Below are 24898 nucleotides of genomic sequence, written 5' to 3' on the forward strand. Positions count from 1 at the left end.
ACAGTGCAGCCAAGGACCATTAACCCCAGCTGGTCATCAATTCCTGGGCCCTATGTTATAGTCATTATTGCTATCATAAGCCAAAAATGAAAAGCAAATGGGTCTATGGATTACTTTATGGATGATGCAGTTTCAACTGGTATCTACAGGGCATTCCTGGGGAATGAATGCTCTGCCCACGAGCCAATCATGTGCTTCGACATTCCATTCTACCTAGGATGCTGCCTGGGAGGAATGGAGGGCGAATGAGGTAGGCAGCCAATGGTTGAAAAGTTTCAGGTCTCTGTTGATACTTGAGAGCTATTGAAATCATAAAGACCACACGGAGGAAGATTCAGAGAAAGAAAAGAAAATGTGCTATATAGGTAAGTGTGCGTGTTTTCTTGTGGGTGCCCCAGTTTAGTGCCTTTATTGTGAAGTGGAAAAAAAATCCCTGAATGGTAATGAAACTCCTAGAAGACAGAAAGTGCCAATTTGCAGAAGGAAAGGATAGAGATGAAAGGACAATGTTCTCTATTGAAAAAAAATACACATACATTAAAAATAAAGAATATGAGGGACTGTCAGCTTACAGTGATCAGATTGGACAGATAGAAATTAATTATATTTGGTTTAAGAAGTTGTTTCTGCAGCCTTGGTCAGTTTTAAAAAGCACATTAGAAGATATCTCAAACTGACTTTCCAATTACCATGGATGGCAGCAAAGTGCGTGGAAACAAAACTCATTTAAAGTAGGTAAATGCATTTGATGCTGACTGACAATATTTTAAAAATTCACAAATTTAGTCACTGGTCAAGCTATTTTGAAGGTGATTCTGAGGAGAGATGACTTTTGCTAAAGGAGAACAATATTAATGGGAGCCCTTCACCATCAAATTAATAATTTCAGATAAGAAGATGCAGTGGGACAGAGTGTGTCTATGCACACGTGTGTGCCTGTTGCAGGATGCCAGGAGTGAAGAAAGGTTGAACTGAAAAATGATTTTGTACCAGACTTTTATTTTTAATTGCAAAATAATTTTACAAAAACCAATACCCAAATTCACCTTTTCCTAGTGCCTTATAATGGTTTGAGAGATGAATTTTCTAATACAGATATATAAGAAATGAAGAAATTAGCTTTTAGGCAATTATTCTATGATCAAACCTTTAAAAATTGTACTTTTTCAGTGGAGAGGAATGGCTTACAAAACAAAATATAGTACATTGCGTGTTCTACACACACGCACCCCCCCACCCACTCCAACAGAAGCAAGGGTTAAAGCTAGGCTGAAGGAAGATTAACAAAAGCTCAATGAAGAAATAGTAAACAGTGTTTCTATGGCTGAGTGGTAAACAACAAAAGCAGACCTTATTAAATACAAATCAAATACAAATGGCATCACTTTGTTTCTATGTTGTGTTTTTAATCAGCATCATTTTTTCTCTATCTGTGATGGTGAAACATTTCAAGGAAGGAGATTCATTTTTTTATTTTTAACATGAACATGTTTTTAAACTCAGAGCATAGATTATAGCCTGGGTTCAGTTATGTTTCTTTGACTCCCCAGTATGCAGAGAAGAATCAGCCTATTGACAGTAATCCTTGAATATTGATATTCTCTTCAACTCATCTAATATTCTTCACATATTCCTGGATCATTAAAGATGGATAAGAGAAATTCACAAACTTTTTTGTATCATCTACCTAACTCGTAATATAATAGAGCCGAGCAAAATAAATCATGTTGTGTTATTTATTTTTAACTTTTCAACTTTGCTCCCCTCCAGAACATTATTTACCCTCAGGGTTTCAGATATCCATCCAAGTGGATGACTTCCAAATCTCCATTTTCAGCATTGATCTTTCACTCAAACTTCAGTACTCAATTTATAACAAGCTTCGAGACCTTTATGTCTTATGGTCTTGCAGACTCCTGATATTCAATAGTTCTCAAACCGAAATTGGGCACATTTCCCATACCTTCTCTCACTTTTCAAAATCTCACTCTCTGTTTCCAGAACTACAATTTTCCCATTCATCCAGGCTAAAGACCTTGAAATTATCCTTGATTTTGCCTCTCCGTCATCCCACATAACCAGATTGTTACCAAATTCTAACTTTCTTTCATGTGCAGAGCACTTCATACCTTTCCTTAGACTCCTTCTTTCATCTTATCTTCCCCACCTCCATTGGTACTAGATGAATGGGCTGATATAAACATGAAGGGAGCTTTCTCTTGGCTGGGCTGTCCTTGTCAACATTTTAGTCAATTAATTTGGACAAAATATACAAATCACTATGAAATAGGCAGATGGCAGGACTATGAAAGGAATAGGGAGTCCTTTGCTTGAAAAGAATCAGAATCCACAAGATACAGACTCATCACTCCCTTTCTTTATAACCTCTTGATGGTTCTCTATTGTCTTCAGCCTGGAGACCATGATTCTCATCCTGGAACATTAGTCTTTATTTCTTCTCATTGTGTTCCCTGCACCTTACAATTCCTTCATGTGTTGTGCCTTTTCACACCTCAGAAACTTTCCTCAAGGGGTTCCGTCATTTGGAAATAATCTCGTACTACAGGTATTTCTTCTTCTAAAAAAAAGCCTACTTACTCTCATCTATGCCATCCAGCAATCACATTCCTTGATATTTACCAGAATGAGTTGAAAACTTATGTCCACACAAAACCTGCACACAGGTGTTCATGGCAGCTTTATTCATAACTGCCCAAACTTGGAAGCAACCAAGATGTCCTTCAGTAGGTGAATGGATAAACTGTGGTACATCCAGACAATGAATATTATTCAATTCTAAAAAGAAATGAGCTATCAAACCATGAAAAGACATGCAAGAATCTTAAATGCATATCAGTAAGTGAAAGAAGCCAATCTGAAAAGCTACATACTGTATGATTACAGCTATATGACATTTTGAAAAAGGCAAAACTATGGAGAAAATAAAAAGATTGCCAGGGGTTGGGGTGGGTGGGCACAGGAGGGATGAATAGACAGAGCACAGAGGATATTTAGGACAGTGAAAATGCTCTGTATGATGCCAAAATGATGGATAAATGTCATTATATATTTGTCCAAACCCATAAAATATACGACACCAAGAATGAATGGTTAACTGTAGACTTTGGGTGATTATGATGTGTCGTGTCAATGTATCAATGCAACGAATCTGCCAGTCTGGTGTGGGGGGGGGGTGTTGATAATTGGGGGAGGCTATCCAGGGGGTGTATGGGAAATCTCTGACCTTCCCTTCAATTTTGTGTGAACCTAAAACTGCATTAAAAAAAAAATAAAGTTAGTAAAATAAAACAAACAAAAAACTCCTACCTATCCTTCAAGGCCTAGCTGAATATCATATTCTCTCTGTTGTTTTCCTCAATTCCCTCAACCCTCCTAATAAGAATAAATGCTTCTTCAGCTTTTGTTCCCACAGCATTTTCCATAAGCATTCCATCATAGTATTTACCATTTTGTGGTTTCTTTTATTTACTTTTCAGTGTCACAGCAACCTGTGAGCTGTTTGATGGAAAGTAGTTTTACCTTTATCTCTCTCTCTAAATTGTTAGCGCCCAAAGAAACAAGAGGCACCTAATGGGTACTTGATTGGTTGCTGTATTTTGTTCATTAGAATAAGGGGCCAGCCCTAACTAGGTGAAATTGAATGTGAAAAATATTCTGTTCAAGTATAAGCCACATAGTGTGGGCTTTGTGGCTTATCAGCTACATGAATAAAGGTGACCTGGAGGTTTAGTCAACAGTAACCTCATTTGAGAGCAATGTAATTATGGGTAGCATCAATAGGAATAAATAAGTTATGTAGACCACTGGAAGATATAATCCTATATTCTCCTTCATTGGCATGAAAAAAGCTATAATGCCTAAGATTTCTATAATACTCTCTCCTATAAAATTTTGGGGACCACATTTTAAAAGTAACCCAGACAGAATGAAACATTTTTTCAAAGGTGAACAGCAAGGATAGTGAAGGAAATAAAAAACATATCCTAAGAAGACACTCAGAAGGAGACAAGAACACTGATTTCTGATGATCCACTGAATGTCTAAGGTATGAGTGGAATTAGGCTAGTTCTGTATGACCACAAGGATGAAATTAGCAAGTAAGGGGTATGAACTTACAGGAGTCAGATTTTGCTTCTGTGAAAGAATATTTTCTGATTATCAGAGTGGTATCTAGGTAGCCTAGCTCACCGCTAGAGGTGGTGTCACTTGGTACACACTGGGCATCTACTTTTTAGGAGTGATCAGATGGGATCAATTAGATACTCTCATGGATGTATTTTTTTCTTTGATTGACCCATTTATTACCATCAAAAATTAGAGAAAGAACCTATATACATTTAGATGGAGCAGAACTCGTTAGTTCATTAGTTGCCAGAGTCCACATTATTTTATTGTCATAATTATTTGCTGCATACATTTGTTTTCAACCTGCCTAGTTCTTGAAGACCTTTGAGTTTTCAACATCTGATGTGAAAGATTTCTTCCAATTGTGAGATTTTAGGCTTCTCTTCCTCAACATAAATTTTCCTCTCTATCTGCACAGTCCAGTGTCTTCATTGGTCCATCGTAGTTTTCTTCACCTGCCTTGGAGGACCTAGTGTAGTATGAGACCACTGGCCTTGTAACTGAAGCTCTAAATTGGGCAGGCTTATCCACTTTGTTTTGGGCAGTAAGACTTGGACATTGAGGTGCAGAGATGAACTCGAGGTCTCTTCAGTAAGGATTGCTCACAAGAGGAAGAAGGACAGCATAGAACTAGGCATGCACAGTGATCCTTTCCAAATTAAACTGTAAGATAAAGCAGTCTACTTCCCCAAGGGCAGGGTGAAACACAGATTTACACTTTTTGGGTTCCCTTCATAAGAAGGAAACACAAGGAATGGGAAAAATATATTTTCCATTAACATCAGTGTCTTTTGCTAATTATTTTACATGTGTAGATCTAATCTCCCCCAAAGATAAGATGTTTGAGATCAGGCATTTACCATATTATTTCTTTGTTTAACTCAAAGTGCCCAGGACTGTGTAAAGACTTTATAAATACTAAATACCATCACATGATATAAACAGTAATGAATGAGAAATCCAGAGACTCAAGTTATAGTCCTAGCTCTGCTACTATGAGATCTTAATGTTTCAGGCCTCAGTTTCTTATCTGTGAAATGGGAGGATTGAAAATAAGTACTATCCAGGAGGGAATCATAAGCCTAAGACCAATAAGTATGGTTGAAATAGATTGCATGAATTAGTTATAAGAATCTATTCAGAAGTTAAAATGAAATAAAATGTAGTTATTCACTGATCTTGCAGAAATGACTTGCTATAATTGAATTTAATATAAGTGAAAGAACTTGAATATCTACAAAAGCATCTGATAATGACATAAATGTCTGTTCTGCGCAGTTAGTTCCAATTTGCAGGTGCCTAGAGCATCTTCTTCCTGGGCAGAGTCGTATACTCCATACTTATCTTTTTCCATCTTATTTTATCTTTAAAATACTAATGTTCTGATCTGGCAAAGTGTTCTGGAGGAGAAGGATCTGGTAACCTAATTCACACAAAGGTGAGAGGTTCATGTTCTGTATCTGTTCATAGCAGAATTGTAGGAAAGTGTTACACACTAGGTGGGGAGATATTTTTGGACATGGAGCCTTTTTCCAGCATCTTTCATACCATATTACACAGGCATCTGTTCAGTCTATGCACACTTATAAAGCCAACTCAGCCTGTGTTTGAGTGAGATGATGATTGTGCATGTGTGCGGGGTGAGGTTGTGTGTCATGCACCATAAAGGCTGGCTGACAGGGAGGTCCATGGCTGGCTGTTCCACATACAAATGGATTATCCTGTGAACTATCTTGAAATATATAAATCTGCTTGGATTCTCAAGGGATGGACTAGATAACTTAGTAGGGTATTTTTTTGTTGTTTTTTTGTCTGTCTCTATTTCCTGAGATCTTTTCTGAAAAAAAATTTTGGGTCTCACATGTTGGAACAATTATCCAAGAATATTTCATCCCTGAGAAAAATATAACCCTTGAGTTGCTGCCAAAGTCAATGAGATCTATGGCAGCTTGCCTTCTGCACACAGACCTTGCACATTAACACTTTAAGGACGCGAGCAGAGAGTACGTTTCACTGTCTCCTGCAGCTCACTTGTGAATGAAGGCGGGAGACTGACTAGGACCTCAAGGAAAGTGCCCTATGGCACCTGAGGAAAATTTTATTACAAATTATGTGCTAAATGGGCTCATTCTGTTTTTAGGGTTGCCAGTCATATGCTGTAAACATCATTTCTTTTCACATAACTGACAACTTGAATAAAATATTTAAAAGGCATTCTTCAAAGTTAGAGAATATTGTGACACGGATCATCAACCCGTTTCCTCTACTCCCTGGTGGCAAAGCTAACTCCACTTCCCAGCCCTCCTTTGCAGCTACTGGGTTTCAATCAATGAAACAGGGTTTCAATCAATGGAATGTGATCAGAAATGACATACCCGCTTGTGGGCCTGGCCCATAAAAGCTTCCCAATCATGACCCTCATCTTCTTTTCTTTTTCCAGTTAGCTAGGATAGAGTCAGCCCCCAGGGTGACATTGGGAGACACTTGTTGAAGATGGTGGAGCCTGAGTCTCTGACTCATCTCTTAATGAAGATCTACCCAACTAGAGACTCCTACACTGGACCTTTATGCGACTGAGAAATTACCTTGTAGTGTGTTAAGTCACTGATATTTGTAGGTTTATCTCTTACAGTGGTTAGCATTGCCTTGATCAATACAGTTATGATTATATTAATTTTCCTGAAGGTCATAATTTATATTGAATGGTTTTTAGGAGGGACAACATGTTTTTTGGTATGGTAAAATTATGTCTGATAGGAAATTACACTCTTTGACTTTGAGATTTTTCCCTCTTCCACACCTGGCATGTACTATCTGAACATTTTCTGCTTCTGCCTAATCTTACCTAAGCTTATACTGATGCCCATTTGCCTTCTTGTTTTATTCTTTCCTCCTTTGTTTCTTCTCTTCCCTTTTCAGCTCTTCTGGCTCCCTTTTCTCACTTGGCATGTTCATTCATTCATTCAGCTAGTACAATATTAACCACATACCTATTACATATTAGATGTTTGCTGGGTACTGAGTAGACAGTGGTAAAAGAAATAGGCTTGGCTCTTCTCTCATCTCATGGAGTTTCTGTTGGGATATAGGAGATTGAAAATAAATAGATAAACTTATAATAATAAATTATGGTGTGTATTATGAAGGAAATGAATATGATCCAGGGATGAACAATAATGATGGAACGATGCAGGGAACCCTGATTAGAGAGGATTATCACAGAAGGTTCTGAGGAAGTGACATTTTAGCTGTGAACTGAGGAAAGTAGAAAATTAAACCATGGGAGGGGTAGGGGAGGAGCATTCCAACATGTGTAGTGGCACTGAGGCAGGAAAGTATTTCGCAGGTTCAAAAAAATGAAGGAGGCCACTGAGTGTAGCTCTGTGGATGATGGAGAAAGCTATATTGAACAGATGAAATTAGAGGGTACATGGAACTGTACAGGACTTCAAATGTTGTGGGAAGGAGTTTGGCTTTTAATGGAAGTGCAATGACAAATGATTGAAACATTTGAAGTAGGAAAGTCATACAATTAATATTTTAAAAATACTCTAACTTTTGTTTGGAAAATAGATGGTAGGGAGCTCATGAAGAATGATAATCATCAAGGAGAATTTCATGGTTGTCCAGGTGAAACATAATGTAATTTGAACTGGAGGAGAGGCAGTGGGGACAGATATCAATGTATTTGCTGCACAATTTTAAATACTTGTGTGAAAAATAAATAAATAAATAAATAAATAAATAAATAAATAAATAAATAAATTCCTGTGTGACCTCCAAGTTGAGATGTTAAATGGGCATTTAGATACATGAGTCTGGAGATCAGAGGAGGGTTCTATGCTTTAAATATAAATTTGGGAGTTGTATTAGTGTATAGTATTTTAGTCACAGAGAAGAGTAAAAGATCCAAGGCCTCTACTTATGCTCACAGTGTGCTTTTGGGGTCAAAAGTTCCTATAAAGGGAAACAGGATACTAGAGTGTCATTCAAACATGGCTGTAAGTTAGGCAATTTACTAATCAACCCACAGCAATTAGAAATATATTTCCAGGTGGTGTTCAGAAAAGGTGATGGGCTGCATCAAGCCATCTGCATCCCCCTTTCAATCACCATTGTAAAGATGCAAAATTTACAAAAAAGGAAAAAGTTGACATTGAGGCTTGTAAACTATATACTCGTAGATTTCCTGAAGGGCAAAGGGATTGAGCTTGGAAGGAAATATGTAAGAACCAGGAAGTTGCTTGGTAGACAATGCTGAACCTCTGCTTGAACTGAGCTTTGTAGCTTCGTCTACGCTGTGGGTTGAGTCAACTCCACCCTGGTGACAGTCAAGAATGGTTTCTGGGGTGAGAGCCCTGGCTGGGTGGTGTTCTGCTTTAGTGCCAGGTCTCAGGTGTGTAGATCCACAGATGGTGGCCACTTGTGAGACTTATCACGGGACATGCCCTGAGATAAAGGCCCCAGTGGAAGGAGCATGCTTAGCTAAAATGTGAACCGAACCTTCTTTCCTTTCTCAGGCAATTAAAGAGCTTCGGTGCACACTGTTCACGCAGGCGATTCTTCTATTAGAGAAGCAGATTGACTCCATTTTGATCATCCTGCCCTCGTCTGCTTGGCAAGCGCAGTGTGATGTCCATATGCTCTATTGTTCCCGTCAGCAGGGCGCTAACGTTTCTTTTGCTGCTGCTCTCACTTCTGTGGGGGATGTTTTTTTAGCCCCCTTTTCAATGTTGCCAACACATACATATATATTTTTAAAACATAGCACTTATTCTGGAACTGCAGAAGGTGTGAGCTCTGTGTCCTCTAGCCATGGTACTGCATTTTCATTCAAACTCTGCTTCCTGCCTTCAAATGCAGCGTAGATTAGTTTTCCAAAGAGGTACAGATCACCAGTAAGTGGCAGTAGCCTGGCTTAAAGACAGGCTGCACTTACACTTCAGAGGCGACTGCCTGGAACTGGGAAATGGTTGCAGCCAAACGGAATTTATTAGCGGGATCTATAGAATGTGTTTGAAGAGCTATGGTGGTGTGAGCCGGCAGGCACACAGGTTGGCCCAACCATCACACAAAGTCAAACAGGCCAACTGCTCAGGGGATTCAGACTGGCATGCCTTGTCAGCATTTCTTTATTTCTTCCTGCAGAGAGACACAAATGGAACAAATTTTCAGTCCCAGTGACTTATGCTTCTTGTGCAGTTTTCTCTCTTCCTTAGAGCTTCCTTCCATGTTCTCAGCCCCCACTCTAGCGTCTCTTCCCCAGATGGTGTTAAGGAAGCAATTGTTTCTTTAGTGGTTCCAGCTGATTCCCTCCCTGCCAGTACCTGGATTTCCTGTTGGGCTGGATTTTTAGTGGGGCTGAATTTTCTCAGTTCCTCAAGTAAGGATTTTAAACTCTATATTCAATGAAAGGGCTGTGGAATTTCACTTTTTCACAAGAACTAATCAACGTAAATGTGGGTTACACTGCACCTATTCTGAGAGACCCCCACAGGAGTGGGAAAGATCCTTTGTTCTTCTTGGGGATATGGAGCATTCAAAACCCATTTCAGAATGTTGATTTAGTTCTTCCAGATGGCTTCTGTGCAGAATGCCTTCCCTGCTAGGGATCATTCAATCTCTACTGGAGATAGCAAGTTATGGTGGGAAGAGGATGGCCTTTGCAGCCAAACTCAGGTGGACTCAGATGTCAGCTCCATCTTTACTGACTGGGAGACCTTGGAAAAGCCAGCCTCAGTTTCCCTCTCAGCCAAATGGGATGAGGATCTAGTGGTGTGACTTACAGTTTTGGGAGTGGGGCAGAAGAACAATCTGATATTGTAGTGACAGGACTTCCTGTGGGATAATATTCCTAGGTTTTCAACATTTTAACTTTTTGTCATGAAGGAAATCTTGTAATTTTGACATTTTAAAAACAAATAGACTTATAACCTTTTTTTTTTTTTTTCCACACAATAGCCAACTTAATGCTAACACATTTCGTGATCTATTCCTTTTTTGACAGAAATCTGAATTCTCTATCCTAGGACCTTGGATTGGGATGCTGGGTGGGGCATGTTCTAATCTGTGTGTATTTAGTTGAGATAGGCAGATTTTCCCTCCAATTTTCCCCTTCCTCCCTACCAGCCCTCAGCATCAGGATTAAGTGAGGTAATGTTTGTTACATAGCTGGAAATCAATTTGAACTATTTGAGGTTTAAGCGACTAAACTGACTTATTATCTCAATTTCCTTCCACATTCAATTTTATTTTTCAATACCAAACTCTCTCGAAAGCAGCCTAAACCTTCTCATTTCTACAACAGGGATTTTTTTTTTTTTTAACATCTTTATTGGAGTATAATTGCTTTACAGTGGTGTGTTAGTTTCTGCTTTATAACAAAGTGAATCAGCTATACATATACATATATCCCCATATCTCCTCCCTCTTGCCTCTCCCTCTCACCCTCCCTATCCCACCCCTCTAGGTGGTCACAAAGCACGAAGCTGATCTCCCCGTGCTATGCAGCTGCTTCCCACTAGCTATTTTACATTTGGTAATGTGTGTATGTCAATGTTACTCTCTCACTTCGTTCCAGCTTACCCTTCCCCCTCCCCGTGTCCTCAAGTCCATTCTCTACGTCTGCATCTTTATTCCTGTCCTGCCCCTAGGTTCATCAGAACCACTTTTTTTTTTTAGATTCCATATATATGTGTTAATATATGGTATTTGTTTTTCTCTTTCTGACTTACTTCACTCAGTATGACAGACTCTAGGTCCATCCACCTCACTACAAATAACTCAGTTTCGTTTCTTTTTATGGCTGGGTAGTATTCCATTGTGTATATGTGCCACATCTTTTTTATCCTTTCATCTGTCAGTGGACACTTAGGTTTCTTCCATGTCCTGGCTATTGTAAATAGTGCTGCAATGAACATTGTGGTGCATGACTCTTTTTGAATTATGGTTTTCTCAGGGTATATGTCCAGTAGTGGGGTTGCTGGGTCGTATGGTAGTTCTATTTTTAGTTTTTTAAGGAACCTCCATACTGTTCTCCATAGTGGCTGTATCAATTTACATTCCCACCAACAGTGCAGGAGGGTTCCCTTTTCTCCACACCCTCTCCAGCATTTATTACAACAGGGATATTGTAATTATCTGTAGTTATCTGAAACTGCTACTACTGTTGTTGATAGAACATCTCTGTAATTGTGGTGGAAATTTTTTTCCTCTCCTCTTTCATAATTTGGGTGAATTTTATCTGAGTGTGAAGAAGCGCACAGCAGTAGTTTAAAAGAGAACCACAATGATGTCTGGCCATTCCCACCAGACTCTCTGACTCATTCCCACCAGATGGATCTCTGCCATATGAATATTCAGAGAGCCCCGAACAGTCCATTAAAAACAAAGTTGAGCTCTACCTGTTTATACATTACTTCTCTTTGTAATTACACTATGTTTCAGCAACTAATGGGAATGAAACTTCTTAACAAAAACAACTGACTTTCCATAACATGAATTAAAGGAGAAATTAAGGTCAATTCTGTTTCAAATAACTGTCTCAAAAGGAAAAAAAAAATCTCTTCGTTAATCAAAAGCATCCAGATCTACTTCCCCCTATTAATCCAGGTATATAGAACCTCCTAGCACTTGTAACCAATCTCTGTCTGCTCTAATGGATATTTGGAACCTTTATTGATTTGGGTAAATTTGCTTCTTCTAAGGTCAATAATGATAAATGAGTCATGTTCTGCATGAAGTGACTTGGTACTTTGAATTAAATGATTGTAATTATCTGTAGTTATTCTGTAACTGCTACTGTTACCGCTGTTGACAGAACATCCATGTAATTGTGACGGGGATTTTTTTCTCCATTCTTTAATAATTTGAGCGAACGTTATCTATGTGTGGGGAAGCTCACAGCAGAGGCTTAAAAGGGAAACAGGACAGTGTGGGGCACCTTCCCTTGTACTTTTGTCCTCATCTGCCACATTCCCACTCTTCTCACTCTGGGTTGGTGTTGGTCACAGCCTGCCACTCAAAATGATACCTGGGGACATTGAGGAAGGGGCCAAGCCATGTACTGCCACCCAATGCCTTTCCAGTGGTGAGCTTAATCAGGCTCAGAACCCAGAGGTGAAAGGTTAATTGCCCACTGTGTTTCCTAGGCCATCCTAAGAGGGTATCTGTTTGGAAGTGATCATCTACCCTGCGGTGTTAAGTAAATACTCACTGGAGATGAGAAAACCCTGCCTGCCCACAGCCCTTGCTGTGCTTCCACCTGCAGCCGAGGTTTGAAGGGAGTCATCTATGTGTGGTACAAAGCCTGCATTCTGCTTCCACGATGCAGGACAAAGTACAATAAGTGCTGATGGCACGTGTGCTTTCAGCTGACCTCTGGTTCAAGGGCTTGGCCATCAGCGCCTCAAGACTCCAGGTGAGGGCAGTCTAGAGGCAAATTAGAATGGAATTAAAAGGAAGGAAGTTCCACTTCATACCCTCCACTAGATGCTTCTCCTCTTAACCAAGGGCCTAGAGATTTGTGTTTTAACATGCATAAAGCAAATTTTAAGTTTTTAAAATGTTCTAAGAGAAAAACACTAAGTTGGACAAAGTATTTCATCTTTCTGTGCCTCAGCTTCAATTCTAGCAAAATGAAGTTGAAAGAAATGACTGCATTTTGAAGATGTCTGGTTGCTCTAATCTAGGATTCTGGGACAATGGGGCTTTTAGGGAAAGGGTGCAGATATTACCTTTGAATGCAAACAGGTGTTAGAAATGTCTTTATTATGGACCCTCCCAGCCAGCACCAAGGAGATGGGTGAGAGTCCCAATTTTAGTCGTATGAGTGCTTCAAAACTCAGAAAGGGAAGAGAGAGGGAGTCAAATCTTGCTGGGATGAGGAAGTATTTTGCTAGAAATAAAATGAAGAGAGAGAAAAGCACTCACTGGGTTAGGTCCCACACATGCCAGCAGACTTGCAGCAAGAAATACCTTTATAAACTACAATTAAAGCAGAATACTCAATAGGAGAGAGCAGGACACAACTTGTGCTTTCAGAAAGTACAAGGGCATAGATGACAAGAGCTTGCTTGAGTTTAAAATGATAGGCTGAAAAGGAAGAGAGGGATGAAAGCAGATGCAGTTCAGAACCCAGGAAAGAGGCTGTTTAATGTTGAAATTCACTACAAGGAGAGCTATGTGACTTAATGCAAGTTGCACAACTAGACAGGAGCAGACCAGGGCAGCGGATACCTCTGTGCTCTCTCCCAGCTGAGCTGATGTTGGGGCTTATCTCGCCTTTGGAGGAGCAGCTGTGAGTGGGGTAGGACGTTTTGGACTGGGCGCCTCCCTGTCTTGAGGGTCCTTCGTGGTGAAGAGGGAACAGTAAGGATTAGTCTTTGATTCCAGGACCTCTCAATCCCTTCCTCATTCTCCCCACCTCTCCTAACCTCTCAGGTCTAGAGGTTCCCAACTGAGATCCATTCTCATTTGTTTGTGCTCTGTTCTGGGAGTGGCTGGTAAGACATTTTCATCTGGTTCTCATTTCCCACATAAGTCTGAGACCTCCCCCAAATGTGGGTTTGTTTCCCATGAGAGTAGGGGAGTGGGCCATATCCCTTACCACCCCAGCCTGCACATGCTGATGAAAAAGGAAAACCTATAAATAACTGAGGTCACCTTCAGGCACTTCTGGCTGTCTCAGCTGAGGAAGGCATTTGTGGCTACCTCCACTGGTCTTATTTCTGCGGGCATCAGTAATGAGGTGGAAGCCCAAGAGAGGACAGCCATGGTCGGTCATAGCATGGCTGTGAAGGCAGCAAAATGAGAAAAGACACAGAAAAAATGGTACACCATGATTGATAGGGCCACTGCTCCCTTCTCCATCTTTCACTGAACAAACTGTTGAAACAGCCGACACTGCTGTAAAGCCAGCAAAAACTGATGAACTTGTAACAGGTGTTAGCACTTGTAGCCATCTAATTTCAGCTTAAACTCCCCAGTCCCCCGAGAACGTAGTTATGGAGATGGGGGAAAGTGAGAGCATTCCTGTTTAAAGTCTGGAATCAGAGGTTTTGGCTAAAGGCCAAAACCTTTAACCCAATTAACTCCTCTCTGAAACAGGAGAACATCAAGAAGAGACTGAATCTACTATGTATTACAGATAAACCAAGTGGAGGGTCTGGTTCAAATAGTGAACCTGTTAAGAAGAGAATTAGCGCTAATGGACTGTTCTTTCTCTTTCTGCATATGAACTATATCAACTGCAGCCCTAATCCAACATCTGTCTGCCAGATAATGTGCACAGCTGTATGTGGGTCATTATTTGTCGAGGAACAGAATATCACATGGTAGATGCTGTGCACTTCACATGAATTGAAAGGAAAACTCTTACAGGAGGCAGCAAATATAGTTAGCCTTGCCTTTCAGTTTGGCCTTTATAATTATTTTTCTTTGAGCGCCCATTCTGCAGAGAAATTTACCTTAGAAAACAGAACAATGGAGTGGGCATTAGGGCAGCCAGCTCACTCATTTGCCAGGGCCTTTGTTCTTCACCAGCTCTTGTTGCAACAAAATACTACATCCATTGCATCATCTGTGCCTTGACTATCCTGCAAGTATTCCAGATTGAGGAGTGCAGGCAGAACTGGGTCTGTCATGGCCTTGGTGGACATCAACTTAATGTCAGACAAGGAAGTGATGCTGAACAGAGAACAGCAACTGTTCAATGTCATTGTCTCCCTGACATTATTAAAGAGGCACTTAGTAGACAACTGGGACTTGCTGGCTTGTTGGCTATTACTTTAACCTTTTTTTTCCCTCCTACCAACCCATGGGGGTCTCTTCTGCTACTTCTTTTTCCTTCTTTCTTCCTCTCTCCCTGACCCAGGCCTCATCCTAACATGAACACTTCAAAGGAAAAGAGTATAGTAATTATTAAAATTCATATAAAGTGAAGGAATGGAAAATATGTTATAGATCGTATATTTGCAAAGGGTGAGAGGGAAAAATGCTTGTTGCTGGATATACCCCAGGGAAAATGAAGCATGTTGTCTGGTATCAACCCGTAATAGCCACACACATCCCAAGAATCATTTCACTGAGCCCATTGGCTGTCCCTGCTCAACAGGATTCTTGTAATGAAATAATGTGTAATAACATATCTTCCTTCTAGAAAAACTTCCTTCTTCACTTGTGCAGGTGAGGGATAAGGGCACAGGGAAGATGGAGATGGGTGAGGTGGGTTCTGTTGCAGCTGCATTGCATACCTGGGCCAAGATGAGGCAGAAGCTGAGAGACTGGGAGAAGGATATTTCACAGACAGTTTAGTGCCCAAATTCTGAGAAGCCCTTTCATTGTTGTTGATAAATGAGAAAGGAAAGGACAAACAAGCTCAGCAAATGGAGAAGCAGCAGTTATAAACACTAGGGGCCCTGAAACATCCCATGGAAATACTTAACTTCTGTACCTTTGTGTTGGCTTGTAACCTTTCATTACAAACAGAAATGCCATGGGATCAGTGCACAGCTATTTATAGGCTGTGATCCCACAGCATTTCATATCATCCTAGAGAGTTATAGACTACGCTGTGGGGCAGTCACTTTTGTTGAGGTCATCAAAAAACTCTAGTTACACCAATCAAGCAAAAAAAAAAAAAAAAAGTAAACTAATGGATAATCCCTAAAGCAAAGAACTAACTTTGAGCGGTATGGGATCCTACATTTCCCATCTTCCATAAACTGGAATTTCCCTTTAAGGAATTAGATCAAAAATTATAATTATTATTGGCAAAACTGGCAATGGGAATGAAAGGATTCATTTTCTTCAGAAGTCAAACACCACGGGTTTGTTTGAAAAGAAAAAATGCTAGCAACTGCAACCTCTATCACTCTTTTCCTGAGCACTGATGGGAAGAGAACTATTAAGAAAAGTTATCCTCAGCAAATTATCAGTTGCTGAATTATGAAATTAGAGAAATTGGAAGCAGCTCTGGCTCTGGGTCTATTTCCCCTTTCCCACACCAAAATGGAATCTTAAGTGAAAAATTGCAGCATCTCCACCCTGTAATGAAATGTGTAGAAGAAATGAAAAATGCATTACTTTACCCCATGTGTATGTACTACATCATTACACCACTGAGAATTTCACTAATGATACAGAACATATGGGGGTCTTGCATAATGAACTACAATGAGGTACATTAAAAATATAGATGAGTTTAATTTAATATATTTATTTAATTGCTTACAAAAAACTTTTATCAGGCAGTTTCATAAGACTTCTATAGATGTCTGTTCTTCCCATTGGTGGAGTCCAGGCTCTGTGTTATTGCCAGATTTACACCAGCATGAGTAGAAAGTGATTTAGTTAGCCACAATGAAGGATATCCTAAGGTCCAAACTCATGCTTGTTTTAATGATTTGGGTTGTGAATTCATTCTATTCATATCTTCTTCTGAGTGTTGGCTCAAACTCTGGGCAAAGTTCTGTGGTTCAGTTTAACATGTTCCCATTTGTGATAATCATTTTATTTCCCCCATAGGTTGTTGCCTTCTACCTTCTTTCTCTTCAACAAAAAAAACTGTTGGGAATATTTCAAAAGTTGCCATCCTAGTGCCACAGAGATTTGAAAATATAATTTGATAGAGAATGTGAATGCTTTTTAATACAGAGTATAATTAGATTTTACATCCTTCAGGAAGTAGGAAGTAGTTTGGCTTATAGTTAGTATTGGATGGTAAATGCATTAGATTTAGATTACTCAGTTTTTCATTGGCTCTAGTTCAAAATTGTTTGTTCAGCTTTACTTGTGCAGTATAACCTCAGTCTCTAGTATTTTAAGAGAGTGAAACTTTACCTTAGGGTTTCAAAGAGGAAGAGAAAAACCTTATTTTATCTTGTACAGTTCTGATTTTTGTTTAAGAGTATTTACATTCAGGGCTTCCCTGGTGGCGCAGTGGTTGAGAATCTGCCTGCCAATACAGGGGACACGGGTTCGAGCCCTGGTCTGGGAAGATCCCACATGCCGCGGAGCAACTAGGCCCGTGAGCCACAACTACTGAGCCTGCGCGTCTGGAGCTTGTGCCCCGCAACAAGAGAGGCCACGATAGCGAGAGGCCCGCGCACCGCGATGAAGAGTGGCCCCCGCTTGCCGCAACTAGAGAAATCCCTTGCACAGAAACGAAGACCCAACACAGCCAAAAATAAATAAATACATTAAAAAAAAAAAAGAGTATTTACATTCAGCAACAGGTTGCAATAATTCAGAAACCTCATCCTAGCTTAAAACTCAGACCAAAACTCAATTTTCTGTTACGATAATTTTATATAACCCCTGTTACATCTCAATTTATGGAAATAATTAGAGCAAATTAGATCACAGGAAAGTTTAATTAACCAGGCATAGTTTTGAGTTAAAGTTCATTTTCTGTGAAAATTAGAAAAGCCTGAGTACTTGGTTCTTCATTATATGATGATTCGGCATCATACATCAATGGCATCCTGGGCAAGTGAGGGTGGGGCAGTGGCCTGGAGGGTGATGTCCCACTGACCTGGAACTGGAGATAATGACATGAAACCTGAACAGTCAAGAAAGAGGAACACTGCAAATAGAGACCCAACTATTTCCAGTGCATTAAACTCCAGGCTAAAATTTCCTGCACTCGATTATGCATTTTCCACATTACTTAAGAAGCTATTGTTTGATTTTTAAAAAAAATCAGCCTCATGGGAATTCCCTAGTGGTCCAGTGTTTAGGACTCGGCACTTTCACTGCCGTGGGCCCAGGTTCCATCCCTGGGTCAGGGAACTAAGATTCCACAAGCCACACAATGTGGCCAAAAAAATGAATAAATAAAAAATCAGCCTCTTATTCCTGTATCATATCTGCTGGAAGCCATAGGATAGTGTTTGTATCTGAATATTTAGGCATGGGAATTATATTTTATACATGAAGGAGTAACTTTTCCGATTTTACATTCACTATCATGCTTTAGTTTTTCTAACATTCATATTATAGAGTTTTCTACAAAAGCAATATACATAACATGTGGCTTAATATTTACTTTGTATACTCATAGAAGATTTGGCAAATCTTTTTCTGATGATTAAGGCCTTGAATTAAAATGTATCTAGTCATGGTACCTTTAAAGCCTGCTTAAATCTCTCTTTCAAGAAGCCTCCTTGAACCCTCAGTCAGTTTGTTTCCCCTGCTCTCTTATAATACTCTTTCGTAGTCTGCCTTGATTTACGGTTACTTATGCATACTCCCTACACTCTTGTAAGCCAGGGACCTTCTATCATCCATCTTTGCATATGCTACAACACTTAGCACAGGGTTTTGCCTATAGTATGTGTTCAATAAATATTTTACTGATTGTTAATGTGAGGAGCTGTTTATTATTCAGACCACACGGTTTTGAAACACATCTATGTGCAGTCTACACCTTTGAATTTCTTCTTTCAGTGCAGCAGCATGGAGAGCAAAGACTAACTCGATAACTCATACTGGAAGCAGCTCAGGGTCCACATGTTCACCACCACCCATTTCCCCTGACATTTCTATCCAGCTCACTCAGACAACAATTCCACTGTGGAAAGCAGGAATCACACTAGCCAAAAATCATGTTAAATCAATATTTTGTATCATAAGTGGAATGCCTTCAAACATGGAATTTGGCAGATCATACAGATCAACCATGAAATTAAATTTGACTTCCCCTGAATATAGTGGGTCATCTCAGAAACTTCTTGCACAGGGGAGTTTAAATAAATATAGTAAATCTTTATTCACTACAAAAATAACTAAATGCATTTGTATGTAACTTACTCTCAAATTAAGAATATGAATCATTTAGTTTGATTTAAATTTGACCAAGTACATTTTTTTCCTATCTCTTTTCTATAATCACTATAGCATAAATTCTAACCATGGCCACTGTTTCCCATCAAAACACATAACTTTTTAATTTAGTTTTTTAAAATGATTTTCTTCACCCCTTTCTCCCACCCCCACCCCTACCCTCTACCCCCAACCTCTGGCAACCACTAATCTGTTCTCTGTATCTATGAGCTTGTTTTTTTTTTTTCTCTTAGATTCTACATATAAGAGGGATCATACGGTATTTGTCTTTCTTTGTTTGACATATTTCACTTAGCAGCATAATGCCCTTGAGGTCCATCCATGTTGTCACAAATGGAAAGTTTTAATTCTTTTCATGGCTGAATAATATTTCATTGTGCATATATACCACAATTTCTTTATACAGTCATCCAATAATGGACACTTAGTTTGTTTCTGTACCCTGGTTATAGTAAATAATGCTGCAATGAATATGGGGTGCACATATATTTTTGAGTTAGTGGTTTGGTTTTCTTTGGATAAAATCCCAGAAGTGGAATTACTGTATCATATGATAGTTCTGTGCTATTTTTATTTTTTGAGGAAATTTCATACTGTTTTCCATAGTGGCCACAGCAATTTACATTCCCACCAACACTACACAAGGATTCCCTTTTGGCCACATCCTTGCCAACACTTGTTATTTCTTGTCTTTTTGATAATAGCCATTCTAACATGTGTGAGATGACTTCTTATTGTGGTTTTGATTTGCATTTACCTGATGTTTAATGATGTTGAGCATCCTTTCAGGTACCTGTTGGTCCTCTGTATGTACTCTTTGGCAAAGATATTCTGCCCCTTTTAAAATCAGATTGCTTGTTTTTGTTTTACTGCTGAGTCGCACAAAAGTTCTTTATGTATTTTGAATATTAGCCTCTTTCTAGACATATGATTTGTAAATATTTTATTTAATAGGTTGCCTTTTCACTTTGTTGTTTCCTTTGCTGTGCAGAAGCTTTTTATTTTGATGTAATCACACTATATTTTTGCTTTTGTTGCTTTTCCTTTTAGTGTCACATCCAAAAAATCATCACCAAGACTTATATCAAGGAGCTTCCACCTATGTTTTCTTCTAGGAGTTTTATGGTTTCAAGTCTTATGTTCAGGTCTTTAATTCATTTTGAGTTAGTTTTTGTGTATAGTATAAGATAGTGGTACAGTTTTATTGTTTTGCATGTGACTGTCCAGTTTTTCCAATACCATTTATTGAAGGGAATATCCTTTCCCAGCTGTATGTTCTTGGTTTTTTGATCATAAATTAATTGACAAAATATGCATGGGTTTATTTCTGAGCTCTCTATTCTGTTCCAATGATCTATGTGTCTGGCTTTATGACAGTACCATACTGTTTTATTTACTATAGCTTTGTAATATAGCTTGAAATCAGGGAGTGTGATGCCTCCACATTTTTTTCTTTCTTAAGATTTTTTTGGCTTTTCAGAGTCTTTTCTGATTCTGTACAAATATTAGGATTATTTTTTCTTTTTCTGTGAAAAATGCTATTGGAATTTTGATAGCGATTGCATTGAATCAGTAAATTGCTTTGGATAGTTTGGACATCTCAAGATTATTGATTCTTCCAGTCCATGAACATGGTGTCTTCCTCCATTTCTTTGTGTACTCTTCAATTTCTTTCATTAATGTCTTGTAGTTTTCAATATACAGGTCTTTTACTTTTTTGGTCAAACTTATTCCTAGGTGTTTTATTCTTTTTGATGCAATTGTAAATGGCATTATTTTCTTAACTTCTCTTTCTGATAGTTCATTATTAGTGTATAAAAATGCAACAGATTTTTGCTTATTGATTTTGTACCCTGTAACTTTACTGAATGTTTATTAGTCCTAAGAGTTTTTTGATGGAGTCTTTAGGGTTTTCTATATATACTATCATGCCATCTGTAATTAGTGACAATTTTACTTTTTCTTTCCAATTTGTATTCCTTTCACTTCTTTTTCTTACCTAATTGCTCTGGCTAGGACTTCCAATACCATAAATAAAAGTGGCGATAGTGGTTATCCTTGTTCATTCCTGATCTTAGAGGGAAATCTTGCAGCTTTTCACTGCTGAGTATGATACTAGCTGAGGACTTGTCATATATGACCTTTATTGTGTTGAGGTATGTTCCTTCTATACCCACTTTGTTGAGAGTTTTTTCATAAACTGATGTTGAATTTTACCAAATGATTTTTCTGCATTTATTGAGATGGTCATATGGTTTTTATTCTTCATTTTGTTAATGCAGTATGTCACATTGACTGATTTGCAGATGCTGAACCATCCTTGCACCCCTGGGGTAAATGCCATTTGATTATGGTGTACAATCCTTTTAATGTATTGTTGAATTTGGTTTTCTAATATTTTGTTGAGCATGTTTTCATCTGTGTTGATCAGGGATATTTTCTTTTCTTGTGGCATCCTTGGAATTTTCTTTTCTTGTGTCATCCTTGTCTGGTTTTGGTATCAGACTAATGATGGCCTCATAAAATGTGTTTAGAAGAATTTCCTGTTCTTCTGTTTTTTGGAAGAGTTTGAGTAAGATTGGTATTAATTCTTCTTTAAATGTTTGGTAGAACTCACTAGTGAAGCCATTTGTTCCTGGACTTTTGTTTGTTGGGAGGTTTTTGATTACAGATGCAATCTCCTTACTAGTAATCAGTCTGTTCAGATTTTCTGTTTCATCATGATTCAGTCTTGGTAGGTTGTATGTTTCTAGGAATTTATCCATTTCTTTTAGGTTGTCAAATTTCTTGGCATGTAATTGTTCAGAGTAGTCTATTATGGTCCTTTATGTTTCTGTGGTATCATTGTAATATCTTCTCTTTCATTTCTGATTTTATTTATTTGAGTCTTCTTGCTTTTTTTTTTCTTGGTGAGTTTAACTAATGGCTTGTCAATTTTATTTCTCTTTTCAAAGAACCAATTCTTTGTTTCATTGGTCTTCTCTATTGTCTTTTTGGGCTCTATTTCATTTATTCTTAGCACATTGTTTCATTTAGTATATATTTATTATTCTTCTCTAATCTTTGTTATTTCCTTTTCCTTCTACTAACTTTGGACTTTGTTCTTTTTTCTAGATCCTTGAGGTGTAAAGTTAAGTTGTTCATTTGAGACTTTTTTCTTGTTTCTTGAGGTAAATACTTGTTGCTATGAACTTCCCTCTTAGAACAGCTTTTGGTATATTCCAAAAATTTTGGTGTACTTTCATTTTCATTTGTTTCAAGGTACTTTAAAATTTCTCTTTGATTTTTTTATTTGATTCATTTGTTCAGTAGCATGTTGTTTAATCTCCACATATTTTTTCTTTAATCACAATTGCATAAAATTCCAACCATGGCCACTGGTTCCCATCAAAGCCTATATATTTTATGGTATCTGAGGGCCAAGATTTAATTTTAGAGAATAGTTAAAATTAATATCATATGATATTTATTGTAATTAATAAAAATATCTATCATTGTCAGACTTATAAAGAGAGGTTGTAGTATAATTGACTGTATTTTATCAAACAAACATGAGAAAACAAAGGCATAGAGAATTTGCCAACGGTCACAGAGCAGGCGTAGTTTAATGTCAGGTGCATGTCTTTTTCTTGTGTTGTTAGGATGTTGAGCCGTACCATCTGTCTGTGAGTCTCTGACTATTTATTATCTGAAACTGGTTTGCCTATCATAATGTCTTAAGCAGAGTCCTGAGTATCCCCCAAATACATTTCATTTGTCTCTGAAATGTTTGTAGACATATTGGAGTATTATGTCTGATATCATAGGAATTTGAAATGCATCAAATAAAATGAAAGGACACTGAAAAAATATAACTTCAGTGACCTTCTCACTCTACCAATAGGTTTAGTGAACTTGCCATACATTTAAAAAGAAGAATTTATGGTCTAAACGACCCCTCCCACTTTACCCAAATCATGGAATTTTGACTAAAAAGTACCATTGAACTGTACACTTTAAATGGGTGATGTGAATTTATGATATGTAAATTATATTTCAATAAAGGTGTTAAAAAATAAGTATACTTCCTGGATTGCTGCAAGTGAGTAAACGTCAGCAAACACGCATAAATTGTTTAGAAAGTCACCCAGATGTAGCTATTCAAAGTGTCATTTTAGACCAAAGGTTTGAATGCTGGAAGATAATTTATAACTCTTCTGGTTGCAAAAACTAGAGGCCCAGAGAGGTTGTGTAATCTGGCCAATATCTCACAGAGAGTTAAAGGCAAAGGCAGGTTTTGAAGCCCATTCTCCTACACAGATGAGAGCAAGACTTGTAACTTTAGGTTCTCATGAGTTTACGGCATTGGCCCTGTTTTTCATGGTCTATACATCTTCTAAAGTTTATGATCTCTCAGTCATATTGTAGTCTTATGCTTAAAACTGTCAGATCACTTGGTACTGGCCACAGAACCTAAAAGTACCTAAATGAAAAAGGCTGAGTCTAAATAAATATTTCTGTGGGAAAGAAAACAAATGCTTCCTTTTCCTTTTCTTGGTTCTTATTTAATTAACCTTATAATTCATGTCCTTTGTTTTAAGCTATTCCAAGTCATTTTTGGGAATGGGTTAAATTTGAAATTTCAAAAAAATGAAATTATCAATCATAAACTTGGTGTTACATTGTCTACTCTGTTGATTTTCTCTGAAATCAAAGGTTGCAGATACTTAATAGTATTAAGTCTGCACTGAAAACTGGTAAAAACTGCCTGTATGCTAGAAGCCATTTTTGAATTAAAAATTTTTGAACTTTTATCTGTAAACTGAAATAGATCACTATGCTTGGAGCAAGTATCCATTTCATTGTACCATATTGTGAATGAATTCACTATAATGGAAACAATCTTATTTTAACCTTTATTTTTAGCTGTAGGTCTAATTTCGCTTTGAAAAATATGGGCTTCATATTTGCCGCCAAATGAACTTCATGTTTGCAATAAGAAAGATGTGCTTCATTATTTGAAATAATAACCCATGTTTTACTGAGAGACATAAAAGAAGACTGAAATGAATGGAGAGACACACCATGTTTCAATGTAGAAAGAGAATTCTTCAAAAACTAACTTCTTCCTAATTTCCAGGTTTAATTCAATTTTATTCTAGATCCTAGAAAGTTTTTTCCCCTTAAATTAGATATTTTTAAGTTGACCTGAAAATATAAAAGAGTGATACTAGACAAGAAAATAAGGCAGGGGGGCAGGTATCAGAGGAAAAGTGATATGTAATTTTTAAAAACCCATGATAATAGGTATAATAATAAAAAATATGTACTGGCATATGGATCAATGGAAATAAAAATGGAAACCAGGGGAAAAAAGACCCAGTATTGTATATATATATACTAGAATTTTTTTTTTTTTTTTTTGTATCTTAGTTCCCCGACCAGGAATTGAACCTGTGCCCCCTGCAGTGGGAGCGTGGAGTCTTAACCACTGGACCGCCAGGTAAGTCCCGATATATACTAAAATTTAAGTGAAATGGAAAGATAAAAAAAAAAGCCACATCCTCTGGAATTTGCCTTGGATAGCAGGAGAATAAATACTGTCTTTGAGACCCTGCCCAATATCTTCTCCCCTTTTGCTTATAGAGGTGTTAGTGGGAAATTAATTCAACCAAAGGATTTAATGCACAAAATTTGAAGCCATTTTAAAGACAAACTCTGATTCCAAAGCTCTGCCTGTTCTTTGGCCCCAAGTCTAACTTGGCCCCAAGCTAAAGCCATGGGGCTAAGTTAGACTTCCCATTTGGTTATGAATGCCATCTTAAGAAGAGGACCCTGAGATAAGTATTGGAGTGCAAGTAGTTGATTTGGGAGGTAATCCTAAGAAATACTGTCAAGGGAATAGAGAAATAAGACAGAGAAGGAAGGC

The 24898-nt window shown here is 38.1% G+C and overlaps 1 long non-coding RNA gene across 1 annotated transcript in view; it reads left to right on the forward strand.

Moving 5' to 3' along the window:
• Window positions 1–24898, forward strand: part of LOC137767672 (uncharacterized) — a 346176-nt gene that overhangs the window by 295136 nt on the left and 26142 nt on the right. Inside the window, exon 4 of the long non-coding RNA XR_011074556.1 lies at window positions 24403–24472. This is a non-coding gene — a long non-coding RNA (uncharacterized lncRNA). The remainder of the gene's footprint in view (window positions 1–24402; window positions 24473–24898) is intronic.

This window comes from Eschrichtius robustus, chromosome 1, assembly GCF_028021215.1.
Source record: "Eschrichtius robustus isolate mEscRob2 chromosome 1, mEscRob2.pri, whole genome shotgun sequence".
NCBI classification, from domain to species: Eukaryota; Metazoa; Chordata; class Mammalia; order Artiodactyla; family Eschrichtiidae; genus Eschrichtius; species Eschrichtius robustus.